The sequence below is a fragment of the Mustela erminea genome, chromosome X (genome assembly GCF_009829155.1).
Source record: "Mustela erminea isolate mMusErm1 chromosome X, mMusErm1.Pri, whole genome shotgun sequence".
Classification (NCBI taxonomy): domain Eukaryota; kingdom Metazoa; phylum Chordata; class Mammalia; order Carnivora; family Mustelidae; genus Mustela; species Mustela erminea.
Window position 1 is genome coordinate 68909613 of NC_045635.1, and position 23507 is coordinate 68933119.

Sequence of the window (23507 nt, forward strand, 5' to 3'; positions counted from 1 at the left end):
TAGGAGAAAAAAAAGACTAGGATTAATATGGAAGAAAAAATAATAATGAGACCTTTTGAATTTGAGGGTTCAGATACAGGCAAAATTTGAATGCTTTGATTTGTTTACAAATGAGTATTTTTACATTTTTGGAAGTCACAGATATCTTAAGAAAAATTGTCCTTAGTCTAGAAGAGCAAACGTTAGGAACCAGCAACGTTTCAAACAAAAGTCACAACACTTTAAAAACTTTTAGTTTATTTAGTCTAAAGTTACTAATTCTGGTTTAGTTTGATTGCAGCTTTTACTTAGTTCTGAAAGTTCTTACCCATTTCAGTTCTGATCCTAAAGATACAGAATATCTCTACTGTCCTAAAGGTCCTTTATGTGAATTTCTTTGAAAATATAACTCATTTTACAAGAGAATAAGAACAGTTATAAATGACAAAAAAACAACTTAGAAATAGACATCATATGACAGGAGAGTTCACTATGATACAATTATACAAACTCAGTTATTCTGTGACACATAACATTTCAACACCTAGAACCAGAGTATTACATATCAAATGAGCAAGTTTAATTAGTCAACAAGAATTTGTTCATGATTTAAGTCTTGGGGAAGTTTGTTAAAACCTTAGAAGTTTTAAAGCACATGCCTAAATAGATCAGGGATGTTATTATTATTTTTTTATTTCATTACCTTTATTTTTTAAATTTAATTTTATTTTTTCGGTGTTCCAAGAGTCATTGTTTATGCACCACACCTAGCGTTCCATGCAATAAATGCCCTCCTTAGTACCCACCACCAGGTTCTATTTCATATTCATTCAAGTCCTGGTACAAATTTAGCTATGATTGTCATTTTATTTATTTATTTATTTATTTTTGTTTTTCTTTTTATTTTTAAAAATTATTTATTTATTTATTTTTAATTTTTTTCAGTGTTCCAGAATTCGTTGTTTATGCACCACACCCAGTGCTCCATGCAATACGTGCCCTCCATAATACCCACGACCAGGCTCACCCAACCTCTCACCCACATCTCTCCAAAATCCTCAGATTGTTTTTCAGAGTTCACTGTCTCTCATGGTTCATCTTTCCTCCAATTTCCCCCAACTCCCTTCTACTCATCATCTCTCCATGTCCTCCATAAAGACCTGATAAAGGTAAGACACATAAATTGTTTTTTTTGAGGCAGGCAGAGAGAAAACAACTATTTGCATTTTCTTATTAAGAACAGACTAACAATTCAGAATACTTTATCTTTTTGAACAGAGCAAAAAACAGCTTTCTATTTTATACCAGTGTCTTTAAAATTCATTCATTTCAATTTTAGTCCATTCTGACCACACCTAAAATTCGTTTCCAAGGACTTCCCTTCACAAACCTTCTACAACTTTCCTTTGCATTCAGATTTTCTCCTAAGCCATTTTTTTTCCCAAACAACCATCTCATTTAGGACAAAATTACCTTCTTTTTTTTTTATTTTTATTTTTATTTTTTTTTTAATTTATTTCCAGCATAACAGTATTCATTATTTTTGCACCACACCCCGTGCTCCATGCAATCCGTGCCCTCTATAATACCCACCACCTGGTACCCCAACCTCCCACCCCCCGTCCCTTCAAAACCCTCAGATTGTTTTTCAGAGTCCATAGTCTCTCATGGTTCACCTCCCCTTCCAATTTCCCCCAACTCCCTTCTCCACTCTAAGTCCCCATGTCCTCCATGCTATTTGTTATGCTCCACAAATAAGTGAAACCATATGATAATTGACTCTTTATAGCAGCAATGTCCACAATAGCCAAACTATGGAAAGAACCTAGATGTCCATCAACAGATGAATGGATCAAGAAGATGTGGTATATATACACAATGGAATACTATGCAGCCATCAAAAGAAATGAAATCTTGCCATTTGCGACAACCTGGATGGAACTAGAGCGTATCATGCTTAGCAAAATTACCTTCTTTTACCTTCAAAAAAATGCATTCCCATTCCTCATCTTTCTTACATATCCCCTACTTTTCTTTTATTTTTTAAAAGATTTTATTTATTTATTTGACAGACAGAGATCCCAAGTAGGCACAGAGGCAGACAGAGAGAGAGGGGGAAGCAGACACCCTGCCGAGCAGAGAGCCTGGGATCATGACCCAAGCCAAAGGCAGGGGCTAATCTACTGAGCCACCCAGGCACCCTCCCCTACTTTTCTACATAACAGTTGTGTCCCTCCCTTATTTTTGTCAGTCTTAAAGTTGGCAGAATTTTTTACTCTTCAGAAAACTTAATCTCCAGTGAAGATCAAGGAGTAACCAATTGTGAACTGTTACACCAGAATTCTTAAACGGCAAATTTGTGAATTGGTTAAGCATAAAACACGTTTACCAACAGATTTAAATATCCTTAGTTCTTTGCAATAAGTCAAAAGCACCAACCTATTTCCAGTAATCAATGCTTGAGCACTTTATCCCATTTGGAAAAGATCTAAATGTCCAACAACTTTTACTTCCATTTATCATCCAAGCAAAACTTTAAAGTTTCAGCTTACCAAAGACTTTGACAGCTAGCTTAACAATTACTCATTAAAACTTTGAGACAGACAATTAACTATCAGTTTAATCATCCTTTTGTTAACAAATTCCAACAGAGATAATATGAGCTTATTTGACCTTCAGCAAACCTCGAGAGAATAAGTTTTACATTTATTGTTGATAACTTTAAAGACATGTCTATTTTAATTAAACCAACAAACATAACTTAGTTTAAATATTGATTTATGTTCCACCTGACCTACCCCACTTTACATTTTTACCTGAGACATCGGAGTTTATAAAAGCTACAGAAGAGAGTGAATAAGAGTTCAAGTAGATCATATAGTAATTGGAATTGGCTTTCCTTTAGCAGGCAAAACTTTTAACTCATGACCTACTTTTCCCCATGTCAGTGGGTCTGAAGTCCCTAATATAGGGAATTAGGAGCAATGTTCTTTAATTACCTATAAAAGCTCCAAAAGTTTGACCTCGCTGACTTTTGCTCCTCCCACCAGAGGAGTCAACTCAACAAACATACATAAGGGTGATATTAGTTGGTGCTCCTTATATTACCCATACCCTGCAATATATACCCACAACTCACCAGCGGGGGAAACGGCACAGCCCTTCAAAATTCATGTTGGGGCTTCTTCTCCTGTTTCATTTCCTGTCTATCCTCCCATTTCAGTTACAATAGAACAAATCAATAAAAAAAGAGAAGAACCACATGGTCCTTTCAACTGATGCAGAAAAAAAAAAAAACATTTGACAAGAAACAGCATCCGTTCCTGATTAAAACAATTCAAACTCTACAGACAGAGGGAATATTCCTCGACTTCATAAAATCTATCTATGGAAAACCCATAGCAATTATCATTCTCAATGGGGAAAAGCTGACAGCATTCCCTTGGAGATCATGAACAAGACAAGGATGTCTACTCTTGCCACTGTTGTTCAACATAGTACTGGAAGTCCTAGCAACAGCAATCAGACAATAAAAAAATAAATAAAAGACATTCAAATTGGTAAAGAAGAAGTCAAACTCTCGGTCTTCACAGATGACATGATACTTTATATGGAAAACCCAAAAGACTCCTCCCCCAAACTACTAGAACTCATTCAGCAATTCAGTAATGTGGCAGGATACAAAATCAATGTACAGAAATCAGTTGCTTTCTTATACATTAACAATGAAAATACAGAAAGGGAAATTAGAGAATCAATTCCATTTACTATAGCACCAAGAACCATAAGATACCTGGGAATAAACCTGACCAAAGAGGTAAAGGATCTGTACTCGAGGAACTACAGAACATTCATGAAAGAAACTGAAGAAGACTCAAAAAGATGGAAGAGCTTCCATGCTCATGGATCAGAAGAATAAACATTGTTAAAATGTCTATACTGCCTAGATCAATCTATACTTTCAATGCCATCCCAATCAAAATTCCACTGGCATTTTTCAAAGAGCTGGAACAAACAATCCTAAAATTTGTATGGAATCATAAGAGACCCCAAATTGCTAAGGAAATGTCGAAAAAGAAAAATAAAACTGGGACATCACATTGCCTGATTTCAAGCTTTACTACAAAGCTGTGATCACCAAGATGACATGATACTGGCAAAAAAAAAATCAGATACATAGACCAGTGGAATATAGTAGAGAGCCCAGATATGGACCCTCAACTCTATGGTCAACTAATCTTTGACAAAGCAGGAAAAAATATCCAGTGGAAAAATGGCAGTCTCTTCAATAAATTGTGCTGGGAAAATTGGACAGCTATGTATAGAAAAATGAAAATTGACCTTTGTCTTACACAATAAAAAAAAAAAAAAAGATAAACTTGAAATGGATAAAAAAAAAAACCCTCAACATGAGGCAGAAATTTTCTGTCCAATTTTTGACTGGATTATTTCTTTTTGGGGTTTTGAGTTTGAGATGTTCTTTGTAGATATTTGAGACCAGCCCTTTATCTGTAATGTCATTTGGAAAAATCTTCTTCCATTCCACGGATTGTCTCTTTGTTTTGTTGACTCTTTCCATTTCTTTGCAGATTTTTATTTTGATGAAGTTGCAAAAGTTCATTTTTGCTTTTGTTTCCCTTGCCTTTGGGGATGTGTCTTGAAAAAAGTTGCTGTGGCCGATATTGAGGAAGTTACTGCCTATATTTTCCTCTAGGATTTTGATGGATTCCTCCCTCACATCAAGGTATTTCATCCACTTAGAGTTTATTTTTCTGTATGCTTTAAGAGAACTGTAGAGTTTCATTTTTCTGTATATAGCTCCCAGTTTTCCCAGCACCATATATTGAAGAGACTATGTTTTTCTTCATTGGATATTTTTTCCTACTTTGTCAAAATTTAGTTGACCATAGAGTTGCAGGTCGATATCTGATCGCTATTCTGTTCCATTGATCTATGTGTCAGTTTTTGTGCCAGTGTCATGTAGTCTTTGGGATTAAGCTTTGTAATATAATTTTACATCAGGCAACATGATGTCCCCAGCTTTATTTTTCTTTTTCAGCATTTCCTTGGTGATTCAGGGTCTTTTCTGGTTCCATACAAATTTTAGGATTGATCTAGTTCTTTGAAAAATGCCAATGGTATTTTGAGCTGGATGGTTCTGAAAATAGAGTTTGCTCTCGACAGCATAGGCATTTTAAGAATATTCTATGCTGTTCAGAGCAATCTATATATTCTTCCAATCCATGAGCACAGAATGTTTTTTATCCATTTTTTGTGTCTTCTTTTCTTTCATAAGTGTTCTGTAGTTTCTAGAGTACAGATTCTTTACCTCTTTTGTTAGGTTTATTCCAAGGTATCTTGTAGGTTTTGGTGTTTTTGTAAATGGAATCAATTCCTTAATTTATCTTCCTACAGTTACATTGTTGATGTATAGAAAAGCAACTGATTTATGTGCATTGATTTTGTATCCTGACACATTACTGAATTGCTATATGAGTTCTAGTAATTTGGTGCTGGAGTCTTTTGGGTTTTCCATATAAGGTATCATGTCGTGTGTGAAGAGAGAGGTTTGACTTCTTCATTGTCAATTTTAATATCTTTTATTTCTTTTTATTGTATGATTGCTTTTGCTAGGACTTCTAGTACTATGTTGAACAATAGTGGCGAGAGTGGACATCCTTCTTGTGTCTCTGATCTTAAGAGAAATGTCCTCAGCTTTTCCCCATTGAGAATATTTGCTCTCAGATTTTCATAGATGGTTTTTATAATATTGAGGAATATTCCCTCTATCCATATGCTCTGAAGAGTTTTAATCAGGAAAGATTGTTGTGTTATGTCAAATGCTTTTTCTGCATCAGTTGAGAGGATTGTATGCCTCTTATCTATTCTTTTTCTTTTAAGATTTTATTCATTTATTTGACAGACAGATCACAAGTAGGCAGAGAAGCAGGCAGAGAGAGAGGAGGAAGCAGGCTCCCCGCTGAACAGAACAGAACAGAGAGCCTGATGTGGGGCTCCAACCCAGGACCCTGAGACCATGACCTGAGCTGAAGGCAGAGTCTTTAACCCACTGAGCCACCCAGGCGCCCCTCTTCTTCTTCCTCTTCTTCTTCCTCTTCTTCTTCTTCTTCTTCTTCTTCTTCTTCTTCTTCTTCTTCTTCTTTAATATGTTCTATTACATTAATTAATGTGTGAACATTGAACCATCCTTGCATCCCAGGAGTAAATCTTAAGGGCCTAATATAATGCCTGACACAGCGTTGGTGTTCAACAAACATTCACTGAATAAGTGATTAAATAAAAAATTAAACGTGTTTCTGAGCTCATTAAAAATAACAGTGACGAAGATAGTGGCTTTTCTACTTACGTTTGCTCTTCAATGAAAAACTGATAGACTATATGTTATAGTGTTAAATATTAGAATCACTAAAATTTTACATCTTTAGTTAGAACCCTGACTCCACTATGTATTAGCTGCATGATTATAGATAAATTAATCTGTAGATAATTTTCATTTTTTATCTGTAATATGGGCACAGTAGTATCCACCTTTTAAGGTAATTTTAAGAATTAAGTGAAGTAAATATGCTTCTGGAGTTAAGATGATATAGTAGTATGGCAAACCTAAGCTTGCCTCATCTGTTGAAAACAGCTAGATCAACATCCAATTATTTTGAAAAACTAGGAATATAATCTGAGGATTAAGAAACAATCTACACAGTTGGAGAGAGAGAACATGGCAGATGGGATGTTCAGAACCATGAAATGGAGGAGAGGAGAGCCCTAGGGCCTCAAAGGGGAGGGAACCCTTTTAATGCAGCAAAGTGAGGGAGAGGGATTAAGTAGGAGAGAGCACACAGCACACAAGGATTTCACAATAAACCACAGTGAAGAGATCTCCTGGGTTCCACAGGGAGAGAGATTGCTTCTCCCAGAGTAGATTTTGTAAATCGTTTTTTGCCTCTCCAAGAACAAAAGGCCAACGAAGAGCCATTGAGTATCTCTCAACAGCAGAGTCAGAGGTGTGCACAAAGGGAAGAAAACCCCTTAATATTTTCTGTGAACCACAATAGGCTTAAATTTCTGAGTGTGTGCAGAGTAGCTGCTTTTCTGTGGTAGTACTGAACAGAGCAGAGACAGGGCAGACTTCAGATAAAACTTTAGATAAAACTTCAGATAAAACTTCACCATTGCTTTCACTGACTGCTACAATAGATTCAAACCTCTATATGACTGCTTTTCTAGGACAGGATGGAGCAGGGGACTGAGTCATGCACAGGCAGCCAACAACCTGGTTTCAGCTTCTCACTGAGCATTACAATAAATTCTAGTCTTTGTATAGGCACTATGTGACTTCTTTTCAGGGACAGAGCAATGCTGTGCATGCTGTGAGGTTCTCCTCTAGGGGAGGAAAGTAGCCCACACCTTGCAAACCCCCTTAAAACTTAGAGTTTTGAATCCCAGCTACTGGCCAGAGACAAAATAAAGAATATATGTGGCTCCAGATATGCCAATGGCCTGGGCACATACAGGTTAAGGGCAGGGAACTGATGAAAGCCCTGGACATCGGAGATCGTTTACTTTTCTGAGAGAGCCATATGAACAATGGTAGCCAGGAGTTCCCCTTATTGGGGACAAGAGAGGAGGGTAACAACATATTCTTTCTCCTCCACCACCCCTCCCTCCCTCCACACCACCCACCAGCACAGGTGGACTTCAGAGGGAAACACAGCACCTCCAGTGGAGGCTAGAGTTCCCTATACTGAATCTCACATTTTGTGCCTGGAAGGGGTATCTTTATAAGGGTAAGTCAGCTAGTAAGACAGCCCATCAGGCCTCTCCTCAGAAGACCAACACAGGCCCCTACATGTACCAAGTCTACTTGGTAGAAGAACACTCCAAAACCTCAGCTTGTAGTGGAAATAGGACCAGTATTGTTTTGGCTTGTTTGTTTATTTGTTTTGTTTTGTTTTTCCATCCTCTTTCATGTTTTTTTTTTATTTTTCCTATTTTTAAATTTCTTATCTTTCATTTTATGTACTTTTTTCTTTTCTTTTTATCTCCTTTTTGATCAGGCATGTAAATTTTTGTACATTTGTTGGTTTGTTTGTTTCCTTCTCTTATGTTCTGTATCAGGCTTCTTACTTTTTTTCCCCCCTCTTTTCAATTTTTCTTACTCTTTTTCCCTTCTTCCTTTCTTCTTACTTTTTTTTCCCTTCTTTCCATAGTCTTTTTTTCTTCACTTTTTCTTATTATTTAGAATTAGGCTTAAGTTGTTTGTTTGTATTTTGTTTGCCTTTTGTTGCTTTTTGTTTTCTCTTGTCTTGGATAAGCCATTTTTTCTTTAATTTTTCTTTCACAGGTTTATATTTACAAACAAATCAAAGCACACCTAATTAAAAACTTAAACACTCCCTAGTGCAAGGAAGAAGGAACTCTGTAGAGGACTAACCAGTGGGAAAGAGCAGCCAAGACACAACAGAACATCCACCACAGAACATCCACCACAAACACTTCCTGGTTTTTTTTTTTTTTTATGTTGTTGTTGTTGTTGCATTTTTTTTCTTTTACTTTCTTCCTTTCTTTTCTAGACAAACTGATGAGATGGAGAAATTCACTCCAAAAGAAAGAACAGGAAGTAGTACTCACTGACAGGGATGTAATTAATACAGACATAAGAAAGATGTCTGAACTAGAATTCAAAACAATGATTATAAAGATACTAGTTGAGCTTAGAAAAAGCATAGAAGGCACTAGAGAATCCCATACTATAGAGATAAAAGAACTAAACTCTAGTCAGGTCAAAATTAAAAATTTTATTACTGAGATGCAGTCACAAGTGGAGGCCATAAGAAAGGAAAGAACGATGTAAAGGAATCAGTGATATAGAAGATAAAATAATGGAAAATAAAGAAACTGCAAAAAATAGAGAAATAAAACTATTAGGTCATAAAGAGATAATCATCAGAAAACTCAGCCATTCCATAAAGCAAAATATTATCCATATAATATGGGTCGTGGAAGATGAGGAGTGGGAGAAGGGGGCAGAAGGTTTATTTGATCAAATTATAGTGGAAAAATTCCCTAAACTGGGAAAGTAAAAAGGCATTCAAGTCCAAGACATACAGAGAATCCTTCCCCTTAAAATTAACAAAATAGATCAACCCCTCACCATATTATAGTGAAGCATGAAAAAATTCAAAGATAAAAGAAAATCCCGAAAGCAGTTCAGGACAAGACATCATTAACCTATACGGGTAGAATCATAAGGCTGGTAACAGACATGTCCAGAGAGAGCTGACAAGCCAGAAAGGACTGGCATCATATAGTCAATGTGTTAAATAGAAAAATATGCAGCCAAAATTCCTTTTCCAGCAGGGCTGTCATTCAGAATAGGAGAGTGAAAGAGTTTCTAGAACACACACACACACACACACACACACACACACACACTCTAAAAAAACACACAAACAAAAATCCCAAAAGCAAACAAACAACAACAAAATAATGTGATTAATAAATGAGCCCTGCAAGAAATGTCAAGGTGGGGGGGCTTGAATGGAGAGAGAACCCAAAAGAAACAAAGACCAGAGGGCGCCTGGGTGGCTCAGTGGGTTAAGCCGCTGCCTTCGGCTCAGGTCATGATCTCAGGGTCCTGGGATAGAGTCCCACATCGGGCTCTCTGCTCAGCAGGGAGCCTGCTTTCTCCTCTCTCTCTCTGCTTGCCTCTCTGCCTACTTGTGATCTCTCTCTCTGTCAAATAAATAAATAAATAAATAATCTTAAAAAAATAGTTTAAAAAAAAAAAAAGAAACAAAGACCAGAAAGAAACAGAGAAAATCTACAAGAACAGTGACTTTACAGTTTATACAATGGCATTTAATTCATATCTTTCAATAATTACTCTGAATATAAATGGACTAAACACTCCAAGCAAAAGACACAGGGTATCATAATGGATTAAAAAAAAAAAAGACCCATCCAAATGCTGTTTATAAGATATACATTTTAGGCCTAATGTCACCTCAAGATTGAAATTGAGGATGTAGAGAAATATTTATCATGCCAATGGACATCAAAAGTAAGCTGGGTAGCCATACTTATATCAGACAAACTAGTTTTTAAAACACAGATTGTAATAAGAGCTGAGAGAGGACACTATATCATAATAAAAGAGTTTATCCAACAAGAATATCTAACAATTATAAATATTTATGATCCTAATTTGGGAGCAGCCAAATATATAAACAAATTAATAACAAAATGAAAGAAACACATTGATAATAATATAATAATAGCAGGGGAATTAAACACCCCACTCATAGCAAGGGACTGATCATCTAAGTAGAAGATCGACAAGGGAATAAGGACTTTGAATAACACACTGTATCAGATGGACTTAACAGATATATTCAGAGAACTTCATCCTAAAGCGGTAGAATACACATTCTTCTCAAGTGCATGTGGAACATTCTCCAGAACAGATTACACACTGGGTTACAAATTAGGTCTCAACCAGTACCAAAAGATTGAGATTATTCTATACATATTTCAGACCACAATGCTTTAAAGCATAAAATCAACTTCAAGCACAAATTTGGAAGGACCAGAAATGTGGGGAGGTTAAAGAACATCCTACTAAAAAATGAATGGATCAATGAGGAATTTAAAGAAGAATTTTTAAAAATACAGGTCAACAAATGAAAATGAAAACTTGGCTGTTCAGACCTTTGGGATGCAGCAAGGGCACTCTTAGAAGGAAAGTATATAGCAATGCAGGCCCTCTTCAAGAAACAAGAAAGTCTCAAATGGAAAACTTACCCTGAACCTTAAAGGAGTTGGCAAAAGAAAAGCAAATAAAGCCTAACTTCAATAGAATAAGAAAAACAATAATGATTAGAGGAGAAATCAATCATATAGAAATAACAATAATAAAAAGCAGTAGAAGAGATCAACAAAAGTAGAAGCTCGTTCTTTAAAAGAATTAATAAGATCAATAAATACATAGACACACACATATCAAGGAGAAAAGAGAAAGGACCCAAACTGATAAAATCATGAATGAAGAGGAGAGATCCTGACCAGCACTGAAGAAATACAAACAAATATAAGAGAATATTATGAACAATTATATGCCAACAAATTAGGCAGCCTGGAAGAAATGTACACATGCCTATAAACATATCAACTACCAAAACTGAAACAGGGAGAAATAGAAAACCTGAACAGACCCTTAATCAGCAAGGAAATTGAATCAGTAATCAAAAATCTGCCAACACACAAGAGTCTAGGACCACATGGCTTCCTAGGGGAATTCTACCACACATTTAAAGAATTAATAACTATTCTTCTGAAACTGTTTCAAAGAGTAGAAATGAAAGGAAAACATCTAAACCCATTCTATGAGGCCAGGATTAACTTGCTCTCAAAACCAAAGCCCCACTGAAAAGGAGAATTACAGACTAATGTCTCTGATGTGTATGGATGCAAAAATTGTCACCAAGATACCAGCAAAAAGGATCCAACAGTACTTTAAAAGGATTATTTACCACCACCAAATGGGATTTATTCTCGGGCTACAAAGGTGGTTCAACATCTGCAAATCAATCAATATGATACACCACATTAATAAAGAAATTACAAGAAGCATGTGATCCTCTGAATAGATTTGGAGGGAAAAAATGACAAAATACAGCATCCTTTCTTGAGTAAAACTATCTACTATGTCGGGATAGAGGGAACATACCTCAGTATCATCAAATGCATATACAAAACATCTACAGTTAATAGCATCCTTAATGAAGAAAAATAAACCTTTTTTCCCCTAAGGTCAGGAAAGCAACAGGAATGTCCATTATCACTACTGACCAACACAGTACTAGAAGTCCTAGCCTCAGCAATCAGACAACAAAAAGAAATAAACTATCCAAACTGGCAAAGAAGTTGTCAAATTTTCAATCTTTGTAGATGACATGATACTCTATGTAGAAAATCCAAAAGAGTCCAACAAAGAATTACTAGAACTGATACGTGGATTCAGCAAAGTCACAGGATGTAAAATCAATGCACAGATGTCAGTTGCATTTCTATACACTAACAATGTAGCAGTAGAAAGGGAAATCAAAGAATCAATCCCATCTGCAATTACACCAAAAACCATAAGATACTTAGAAGTAAACCTAACTAAAGACGAAAAAGATATGTACTCTGAAAACTGTAGGAGATGTATGAAAGAAATTGAGGAAGGCAAACAGAGATGGAAAAACATTCTATGATCATGGAATTGAAGAACAAATACTGTTAAAATGTCTATACTATCCAGAGCAATCTTCACAGGCAATGCAATTGTTGTCAAAACACCATCAACATTTCTCACAGACCTAGAATATTGAAGACCCCAAATAGACAAAGGAGTGTTGAAAAAGAAAAGCAAAGGTGGAGGCATCACAATTTTGGACTTCAAGCAGTATTACAAAGCTGTGATCATTAAGACAGTATGGTACTGGCACAAAAACAGATACATAGATCAGTGGAGCAGAGTAGAGAACACAGAAATGGACACCCAACTTTATAGTAAACTAATCTTCAATAAATCAGGAAAGAATATCCAAAGGAAAAAAAAAGACAGTTTCTTCAAGTGGTGTTGGGAAAACTGGACAGCCACATGCAGGAGAATGAAACAGGACCACTCTTTTGCACCATACATAAAAATAAACTCAAAATGGATGAAAAACATAAATGTGAGACAGGAATACATCAAAATGCTAAAGAAGAACACAGGTAGCAACCCCTTTGACCTCAGCTGCAGCAACTTATTAATAGATATGTCTCCAAAGACAAGGGAAACAAAAGCAAAAATGAATTATTGGGACTTTGTCAAGGTAAAAAACTTTGCACTGCCAAGGAAATGGGACAAAATTTAAGGACAAGATATAAAATGAGAGAAGAGATTTTCAAATATCTTATCAGATAAAAGGTTAGTATCTAAAATCTATAAAGAATGTATCAAACTCAGCACCCAAAAACCAAACAACAACAACAAAAGAATCCAGTTAAGAAATGTGCAGAAGGCTTGAATAGATATTTCTTCCAAAGAAGACCTACAAATGGCCAACAGACACATGAAAATATTCTCCACGTCACTGGGCATCGAGGAAATAAAAATCAAAACCATAATGAGATACCATATCATACTTGTCAGAATGGCTGAAATTAACAAGTCAGGAAATGACAGATGTTGGTGAGGTTGCAGAGAAAGGGAAACACTCTTACACTTTTGGTGGAAGTACAAACTGGTACAGCCACTCTGGAGAAAGGAATGGAGGTTCCTCAAAAAGTTAAAAATAGAAATACACTATGACCCAGCAATTGCACTACTAGGTATTTATCCAAAGGGCACAAACATAGTAATTCAAAGGGGCACAGGCACCAAAACATTTATTACAACACTGTCCACAATAGTCAAAATATTGAAAGAACCCAGATGTTCATTAACATGTATGGATAAAGAAGTGTGTATATGAATATTTGAGTACACACACACACACACACACACACACACACACACACACACATATAATGGAATATTATACAGCCATTAAGAATTGAAATATTACCATTTGCAATGACATGGATGGAGCTAGGGGATATTACACTAAGGGAAATAATTCAGTCAAAGAAAGACAAATAACATATGATTTCACCAATATATGGAATTTAAGATACAAAACAGATGTACATAGGGGAAGGGAAGGAAAAATAATACAAGATTAAAATAGAGGCAAAACATAAGATACTCTTAACTCTAGGAAACAAATTGAGGGTTCCTGGAGGAGGGGTGGATGGAAGAATAGGGTAATTGGGTGATAGGCATTAAGGAGGACAGTTGATGTAATGAGCACTCGGTGGTATATGCAACTGATGAATCACCAATCTACCCCTGAAACTAATAATACTGTATATGTTAATTAAATTGAATTTTTTGTATGATTCTTTTGATTTTCTTTTCAGTGTAACAGAATTCATTGTTTATGCACCACACCCAGTCCTCCATGCAATATGTGCCCTCTAAAATACCCACCACCTGGCTCTCCCGACCTCTCACCCCCCCACCCGTTCAAAACACTCAAATTGTTTTTAAGAGTCCATAGTCTCTCATGATTCATCTCCCCTTCCAATTTCCCTCAACTCCCTTCTCCTCTCCATCTCCCCATGTCCTCCATGTTATTTCTTATGATCCACAAATAAGTGAAATCATATGATAATTGACTCTCTCTGCTTGACTTATTTCACTCAGCATAATCTCTTCCAGTCCTGTCCATGTTGTTACAAAAGTTGGGTATTCATCCTTTCTGATAGAGGCATAATACTCCATAGTGTATATGGACCACATCTTCCTTATCCATTTGTCCGTTGAAGGTCATCTTGGTTCTTTCCACAGTTTGGCAACTGTGGCCATTGCTGCTATAAACATTGGGGTACAGATGGCCCTTATTTTCACTACATCTGTATCTTTGGGGTAAATAGCCAGTAGTGCAATTGCAGGGTCATAGGGAGGCTCTATTTTTAATTTCTTAAGGAATCTTCACACTGTTTTCAAAGTGGCTGCACCAACTTGCATTCCCACCAACAGTGTAAGAGGGTTCCCCTTTCTCTACATCCTCTCAAATACACGTTGTTTCCTGTCTTGCTAATTTTTGCCATTCTAACTGGTGTAAGGTGGTATTTCAATGTGGTTTTCATTTGAATCTCACTGATAGCTAGTGATGATAAACATTTTTTTTATATGTCTGATAGCCATTTGTATGTCTTTATTGGAGAGGTGTCTGTTCATGTCTTCTGCCCATTTTTTGGACATGATTATCTGTTTTGTGCATGTTGAGTTTCAGAAGCTCTTTGTAGATCCTGGATATCAACCTTTTGTCTGTACTGTCATTTGCGAATATCTTCTCCCATTCTGTGGGTTGCCTCTTTGTTTTGTTGACTGTTTCCTTTGCTGTGCAGAAGCTTTTGATCTTGATGAAGTCCCAAAAGTTTATTTTTGCTTTTGTTTCCTTTGCTTTTGGAGACATATCTTGAAGGAAGTTGCTGTGGTTGATATCAAAGAGGGTACTACCTATGTTTTCTTCTAGGATTCTGATGGATTCCTGTCTCACACTGAGGTCTTTTATCCATTTTGATTTTATCTTTGTCTATGGTGTATGAGAATGGTCGAGTTTCATTCTTCTACATATAGCTGTCCAATTTTCCCAGCATCATTTATTGAAGAGACTCTCCTTTTTCCACTGGATATTTTTTCCTGCTTTGTCAAAGATTATTTGACCATAGAGCTGAGCGTCCATATCTGGGCTCTCTACTCTGTTCCACTGCTCTATGTGTCTGTTTTTATGCCAGTATCATGCTGTCTTGGTGATCACATCTTTGTAGTAAAGCTTGAAATCAGGTAACGTGATGCCCCCAGTTTTGTTTTTGTTTTTCAACATTTCCTTAGCAATTCAGGGTCTCTTCTGATTCCATACAAATTTTAGGATTATTTGCTCCAGCTCTTTGAAAAATACTGGTGGAATTTTGATCAGAATGGCATTAAAAGTATAGATTGCTCTAGGCAGTATAGACATTTTAACAATGTTTATTCTTCCGATACAGGAGCATGGAATGGTCTTCCATCTTTTTGTCTTCAATTTCTTTCATGAGTGTTCTGTATTTCCTTGAGTACAGATCCTTTACCTCTTTGGTTAGGTTTATTCCCAGGTATCTTATGGCTCTTGGTGCTATAGTAAATGGAATCAATTCTCTAATTTCCCTTTCTGTATTTTCAATTAAATTGAATTTAAAAAAAAAGATTTTTTTTAAAAAAGAAGTAAACTAAATACAGTGACTAACACATGGTTGGACTTGGGCATGTGATTGTTCTTTTCTCTTGTTTTTTGACAACTAGATATAAGTGGAAGTGAAAATCCAAGTTCTTACTCAAGGCCTTAAAAATAATGTCTGATACTTTTGGCTTTCTTAAATAATGTTTTGATTTCTACAGGAACATTTGCAAGTAGCTATGGCTACTTTAGTCTGAGCTCAAGAATGAAAAATATGGGGCAAACTAAAACTGACTACAAATCTAGAAAGAACCCAGTTGACTTATAGCTTGAAGTATAGCTATGGTAGCTACCCTAAAGATCTATGAGCAGGAGAAGTGAATATTTGTTATTTAAGGTGTTTTATTTATTTATTTGTGATAACAGCTGAATGATAATAGCAGCTGATGCAAGTTAATGAGGATTATCTTTAACAAACTCTGGAATGGCAATTACTGCTCATAAAATGGTCTTTGAGTCAGGCTGGAACCAGAATAGATTCTGTGGGTAATGGCATAAAGATGAGTTAAACAAGTTTTCTGCCCTCATTAGTAATATCTATTTTGGCAATAGGACAAGATTAGAGATACTGACATGTGTACAACATGGCATGCAAAAGGCACACAGAAAATATTATGTAGTTCAGAAGACACTAGTTGCAACAAGTGAATATGGAGAAAGTTTGTGGAAGGATGGAAATTTAAGCTGAGGTTTGAAAAGGAAATAAGTGTTTTAATACAATCAGTATGATTTATAGTCAATTTTCCTATATGCTGAAGCATGATATTTGAATTTAGAAAATCAGTTATATTATCTGGAGACAAAAACACCATATATTCATTGGTTTAGTAGTTTTCTGTCCTGTACTTTGTTCCATGTAGGTATTTATGTGTATCCTCATTCTAATTTATAAAAATTAAAAAGGCTTAAAAAACATAGTAATTTTTATAAATGTTTATAGAACTACTTCTGGTATTGCTATATTAACCATAGGGATCAAAACCTATGTGTTGGTGTTTATATGCACATACATATGTGCATATATACATGAGTGGATAGATGTATACAGAGGGAAGGAGAACACATGGATTTTGGTGTTTGGCTTTCTGATAGTTATTGCGGTTCAATATTAAAAAAACAGCTGGGAATGAAAATGGATATTAATTCATGCATCTGCATTTTGTTTGCTTTCTTTCAATGGTTTTGTAGAGAGGTTGTCCTTTTACAACTGCATCACCCATGTGGTTTTTATCTAACTAGTCTATGTGCTGCTTATTGTAGAACATACAGCCTACCCCTTTAAAATTTATGAAGCCTATTGGGAAAATTTCTACTCCATATCCCTTGTGTTTGAAGAAATGTTGAACTTTTCTGGAAAACTGACATTATTACCTTGTGTGTATGCAAGACTATGTGTGTGTGTTTGTGTGACACATTAAATCTGTGGGTGTAGGAGAAAGACAGTAGAAACAGAGAAGGTTATATTCTGCCCATTCCAAACTTCTATGTGGCTTATATTATCCAAATGTTTCACAGGAAGTATAGCCCTGTAGGGACTTTTTGTCTTCCTTCTAATTATTTCTTAGATCATCATCATCATCCTCATAATTATTGGTCTGGCGCCTTAGACCACTCGGCCATCCTGACACCCTCCTCATCATTATTGGTATAACTAATATGTATTAATTATTTGTCAATTGATCTATATGGATTATTTTTGTTAATAGTGAAAACACCACAATGAATGAAATACTAATGTTTTCCTTACTTTACGGATGAAGAGACAAATAAGACTTGGAAGAGTTAGGCAACATGCTCCATGCCACACAGCTAACAAGTTTCAGAACTAGGATTCATAGTAAGATCTGTCTGACAAAATAGCCTATTTTCATGTCCCTTCTTCTATACATTTCAGCTTGTTATGCAGAAGATGAGATTTTTTATTCATGTTAGTACTACAGTTAAGTAAATTCCTAGTAATTAAACATTGAATAAATGGTAGACTGAACAAAAGTTGATATATATTTTTTGTTTTATTGATTTATTTTAGAAAGAGAGAGAGAATGAACAGCAGCAGGGACAGAGTGGAGGCACAGGGAATCTCAAACAGACTCTGTGCGGAGTACGAAGCCTCAATCTCATGACACTGAGATCATGACTTAACTGAAACCAAGAGTTAGACACCCAACTGACTTCACAACTCAGGCACCCCAAGAAGTTGGCTTTTTAATGGGGAAGTTCTCTCCAATTACATGTTGGCCATTCTTTGTGGTGTAGTGTGTGAGATAACAGGATTACCATCCTCAAATAAGTCTTGGGCAATTTTGGAAATTATATTAATGTAATGAGTAAACAAAAATCTTTGTATTTGTCAGTGTGTCTGGGTTGCTCAGTTGGTTAAGTATCTGCCTTCAATTCAGATCATGATGCCAGTGCCCTGGGATTGAGACCCATGTTGGACTGCATATTCATCAGGAAGTCTGCTTTTCCCTCTCCCTCTGATGCTTTCCTTGCTCATTTTCTCTCTCTCCATTTCTCTCTCCAATAAAATTTCAAAACATTCCATGCTCATGGATTGGAAGAATAAACCTTGTTAAAATTTCTATGCTACCCAGAGCAATCTACACTTTCAACACTATCTCAATCAAAATACTATCGGCATTTTTCAATGTGCTGGAACAAACCATCTTAAAATTTGTATAGAACCAGAAATAACCCTGAATCACCAAGGAAATGCTGAAAAAGAAAAACAAAGCTGGTTACATTGCATTGCCTGGTTTCAAGTTTTATTACAAAGCTGTCATCAACAGGACAATATGGTACTAACACAGAAACAGACACATAGACCAATGGAACAGAATAGAGAGCCCAGATATGGACCCTCAATTCTATGGTCATCTTCAACAAAGCAGGGAAAAATATCCAGTAGAAAAAACACAGTTTCTTCAACATATGGTGCTGGGAAAATTAGATAGCTACCTATAGAAGAATGAAATTCGACCATTCTCTTACATCATACACAAAGATAAACTCTAAGTGGACGAAAGACCACAATGTGAGGCAGGAATATATCAAAATCCTTGAGGAAAATATAGGCAGTAATCTCTTCAATGTCAGCCACAGCAACTTCTTTCAAGACATATCTCCAAAGGCAAGGGAAACAAGTGAAAATGAACTTTGGGACTTCATCAAGATAAATGCTTCTGCACAGCAAAAGAAACAGTCAACAAGACAAAGAGGCAACCCATGGAATGGGAGAAGATATTCACAAATGAAACTTCAGACAAAGGGCTGAAATCCAAGATCTATAAAGAACTCCTCAAACTCAATACCCAAGATAACAAATAATCCAGTCAAAATTGGGAAGAAGACATGAACAGACACTTCTCCAAAAAAGACATACAAATGGCTATCAGACACATGAAAAAATTTTTATCATCATTAACCATCAGGGAAATTCAAATCAAAACCACATTGAGATACCACTTTACACCAGTTAGAATGGCAAAAATTGACAAGGTAAGAAAAACAAATGTTGGAGAAGTTGTGAAGAAAGGGAACTCTCTTACGCTGTTGGTGTGAATGCAAGTTGGTGCAGCCACTTTGGAAAACAGTGTGGAGACTCCTCAAAAAGTTAAAAATAGAGCTACCCTATGACCCTGCAGTTGCACTACTGGATAGTCACCCCACAGATAAAGATGTAGTGAAAAGAAGGGCCATATGCACCCCAATGTTCATAGCAGCAATGTCCACAAGAGCAAAACTGTGGATCTGAGGTGCCTTTCAATAGATGAATGGATAAAAAGATGTGGTACATATACACAGAAGAATATTACTCAGCCAGCAGAAAGGATGAATACCCAACTTTTGCATCAACATGGATGGGACTGGAGGAGATTATGCTAAATGAAATAAGTCAAGCAGAGAAAGTCAATTATATGGTTTCACTTATTTGTGGAACATAAGGATAGCATGGAGGACATTAGAACGAAGGGAAAAAGGAAGGGCGAGAAATTGGTGTGGGAGACTACAGACTCTAGGAAACAAACAAGGTTTTAGAGGAGAGGGAGTTGGGGGGATGGATGAGCCTGGTGATGGGTATTAAGCATGGATTGCATGAAGCACTGGGTGTTATACACCAACAGTGAATCATAGAACACGACATCAAAAACTAATGATGTACTGTATGATAACGCAACATAATAAAAAAAATGGGAAAAAAATAAAATTGTAAGTAACCTTGACTAGACAAACCAATTTTGAAAAAAAGAAACAAAAGTGGAAGACCCATACTTTCCAATATCAAAATTACCTCAAAGCTATTTTATTCAAAACAATATGGAATTAGCATTATACTAGGCACATAAGATAAAATAGAAATTAAGGTCCAGAAATAAACTCATATATCTAATATATAGATATAAACCATAAAAATCTAATTGACTCTATCATGGTATTCTTTTCTTACAGTGATAAAATATGCATAACATAAAATTTACAATTTAACAGTTTAATTGGGCAAATTGTACAACTTAGTGGCATTGAGTACATTCACAGTGTGCAACCATCATCACTATACATCTCCACAATATTTTCATCATCCAAAATTGGAATTTTATATACATTAAATAATAACTCCATATTATTATACCTTCTTTCCAGCCAATGGTAGCCACTATTTCACTTTATGTTTCTATGAATTGGACATATGTTTCATATGAATGAAATACCATATTTGTCATTTTTGTGTTTGGGTTATTTCACTTAGCATGATTCATTTCAAGGTCCATCCATATCGTATCATGTAAAAAATGTCATTACATTTTTAAGACTGAAAATATTTTATTGTATATATGCACTGCATTTTGTTTATCCATTCATTCTTTGATAGGCATTTGGATTGTTACATCTTATGGCTAGTATGAATAATGTTGCTATGAACATAGTTTTGCAATTGTCTGTTCAAATCCCTACCTTCAACTCTATTGGCTATATAAGTTCAAGTGGAATTGATGAATCATATGGTGTACTATACTGTATTTTTTGATGAACTATCGTGCTGCTTGCTCCAAATCCTGCATCATTTTACATTCCCACCGGCAATGCAAAAGAGTTCTGATTTCTCCACATCCTCAACAACATTTGCTATTTTCTATTGTTGCTGTTGTTTTTATAATATATTAGCCATACTATTGGATGTAAATTAGTACTTTATTTTGATTTTTTTTTATTTTTTTAATTTATTTGGAGAGAAAGAGTGAGAGAGAGTGTGCCAACAGCATGGAGGAGCAGAGGGAGAGGGAGAAACAGACTCCCTGAACTACACAGTTTTGATCCCAGGGCAGGCTCCATTTCAGGACCCTGAGATCATGACCTGAGCCACAAACAGCCTTTGCTGTGATTTTGATTTACATTTCCTAATAATTAGTGATGTTCAGCATCTTTTCATGTTTTTATTGACCATCTGTATATATTCTTTGGAGAAATAGCTCTTCAAGTTCTTGCCCATTTTAAAAATTACGTTGGGTATTACTTTTCTAGGCCTGACATAACAAATACCCCAAACTGTGTGACTTAGCAGAAATGTATTTCTTACATTTGTGGAAGTTACAAGTACAAGATCAAGGTGTCAGCAGGGGTGATTTTTTTTTTTTGAGGCCTCTATCCTTGGTTTGTATTTGGCTATTCTTTCATATTGTCATGAGATGCTCTTTCCTCTGTGTGTCTGTGTCCTAATCTCCTTGTTTTAGGAATACACCAGTATTATTGGACTACATCCTGCTCTAATGACATCAGTTTACCTTATCTCTTTAAGGAGCCTATTATCAAATGCAGTCACATTCTGGGATACTGGAACTTAGGACTTCAACATAGGAATATGGGGACATAAAATTTAGCCCATAATACTCCATTCACTGGAGCCCCCAAATTCATGTGTTTACATGAAAAATACATGCACCACATCCCAAGACTTGCAAATAACTTTTTAAAAAGATTTTATTTATTTATTTGACAGAGAGACAACAGCAATAGAGGGAACATAAGCAGTGGAGGGTGGGAGAAGGAAAAGCAGGCTTCCTGCTGAGTGGGGAGCCAGATGTGGGGCTCAATCCCAGGACTCTGGGATCATGACCTAAGCCAAAGGCAGATGCTTAAAGACTGAACCACCCAGGGGCACCTAGACCTACAAATATCTTAATATATTACAACATCAACTCTAAGTCTAAAATCTCATCTAAATATTTTCTAAACCAGATAGGGGTGTGACTGGAGATGTGATTCGTCCTGATGTAAAACTCCTCTCCTGCTGTAAATATATGAAACCAAAGAAGTTATCTGCTTCCAAATTAAAATAGTATAACACACATAACATAGACATTTCCATCCCAAAAGGGAGAAATAAAAAAAAAAAAAAAAAAAAAAAAAAAAGAAGAAGGGATCATGAGTTCCAGGCAAGTCTCAAACCTAGCAGGGTAAATTCCATTATATTTTGGGGCTCAAAAATAATCCTCTCTGGCTCAATGTTTTGTTCTCTAGGACCACCAGGGCATCCCTGTCTTCTGTGTACACCAGGGCAGTAGCTCTAATACCTCGGCCATGTTTGGCAACGACAAAACCTCGGACCTGAGAGGCAACCCTGACTGCTTTTGAATCAAGGAGGAGACAGATCACCAGGTCTCTGCCTTCTGGGCCCATGGTGGCAGTAGCAACTCTACAAATCTCTAAAACATTTTGGGGATTATTCTTCCCTTTTCTTGAGATATAACACATGCTCATAGCTAGATAGCTCTATTGTCACATCTTGAAGAATACCAAAAGTACAACAACCTGCCTTCACTTTATTTCATCTTTCTGTCCATCCTTCAAAACTAGTAATGATTCTGCTGGTATAACTATATTTCTGTTCCTGGCTTTTGCTGAGATGGTTTATGAAATACACAAGTCACAAGTCTGTAATATATTTAGCAAATTCTATCTAGCTATACATTTAGTGTTTTCTCTAGAGCATTCTTACTTATTTTCTGAAGTACGGATAGGCTGAGAATTTTCCAAATCTTTCTATTTCTTTTTTCTTAAAAATCTCCCCTTAACTTCCTCTATTTTCTCTTGCTCTATCAAGCAGACATCAGGCCATACCTTCAACACTTTGCTTATAAGTCTTCTCAGTTCAATATATAAGTTTATAACTAACAAGTATTATTTTCCAAGAACTAAAACTCAATTTATCCAAGCTATTTGCCACTTTATAACAAGGAGAAACTTTTCTGCAGTTTCCAATGTGTTTCCCATTTCTGTCTGAGATCTCACCAGAAGCACTTCTAACCTTCATATTTCTACCAACATTCTCTTTGTGATGATATATCTCTAGGATGATAGAAACTTTCTTCAGAGTTATCCCCTTTTATTTATGAGTGTTTTCAATAATCACCTATAAATTTCACATCTCTATCAACAGACCCTTCAAGGCAATCTCAGGTTTTCCAATATACAGCTCAAAACTATTTATTTTTATAATGTAAAAAATCTAGACTCATTTATTTAAAAAAAAAATTAATTTAAGTTCCAGTTAGTTGCATACAGTGTATTATTAGTTTAAAGTGTATAATATAGTGATTCAACACTTCCATAAAATACCTGGTACTCATCACAGCAAATGCACCCCTTAATCCCCATCAC

General features: G+C 35.9%; 1 long non-coding RNA gene across 1 annotated transcript; it reads right to left on the reverse strand.

Annotated features, from left to right (window-relative positions):
- Positions 1 to 1311: 1311 nt before the first annotated feature.
- LOC116582700 lies at positions 1312 to 21825 on the reverse strand. Its single transcript, XR_004282498.1, has 4 exons — positions 21814 to 21825; positions 6347 to 6353; positions 3012 to 3019; positions 1312 to 1383 (listed from the first exon to the last, which is right to left on the reverse strand). It is a non-coding gene; the product is annotated as an uncharacterized LOC116582700 (long non-coding RNA).
- Positions 21826 to 23507: the final 1682 nt, after the last annotated feature.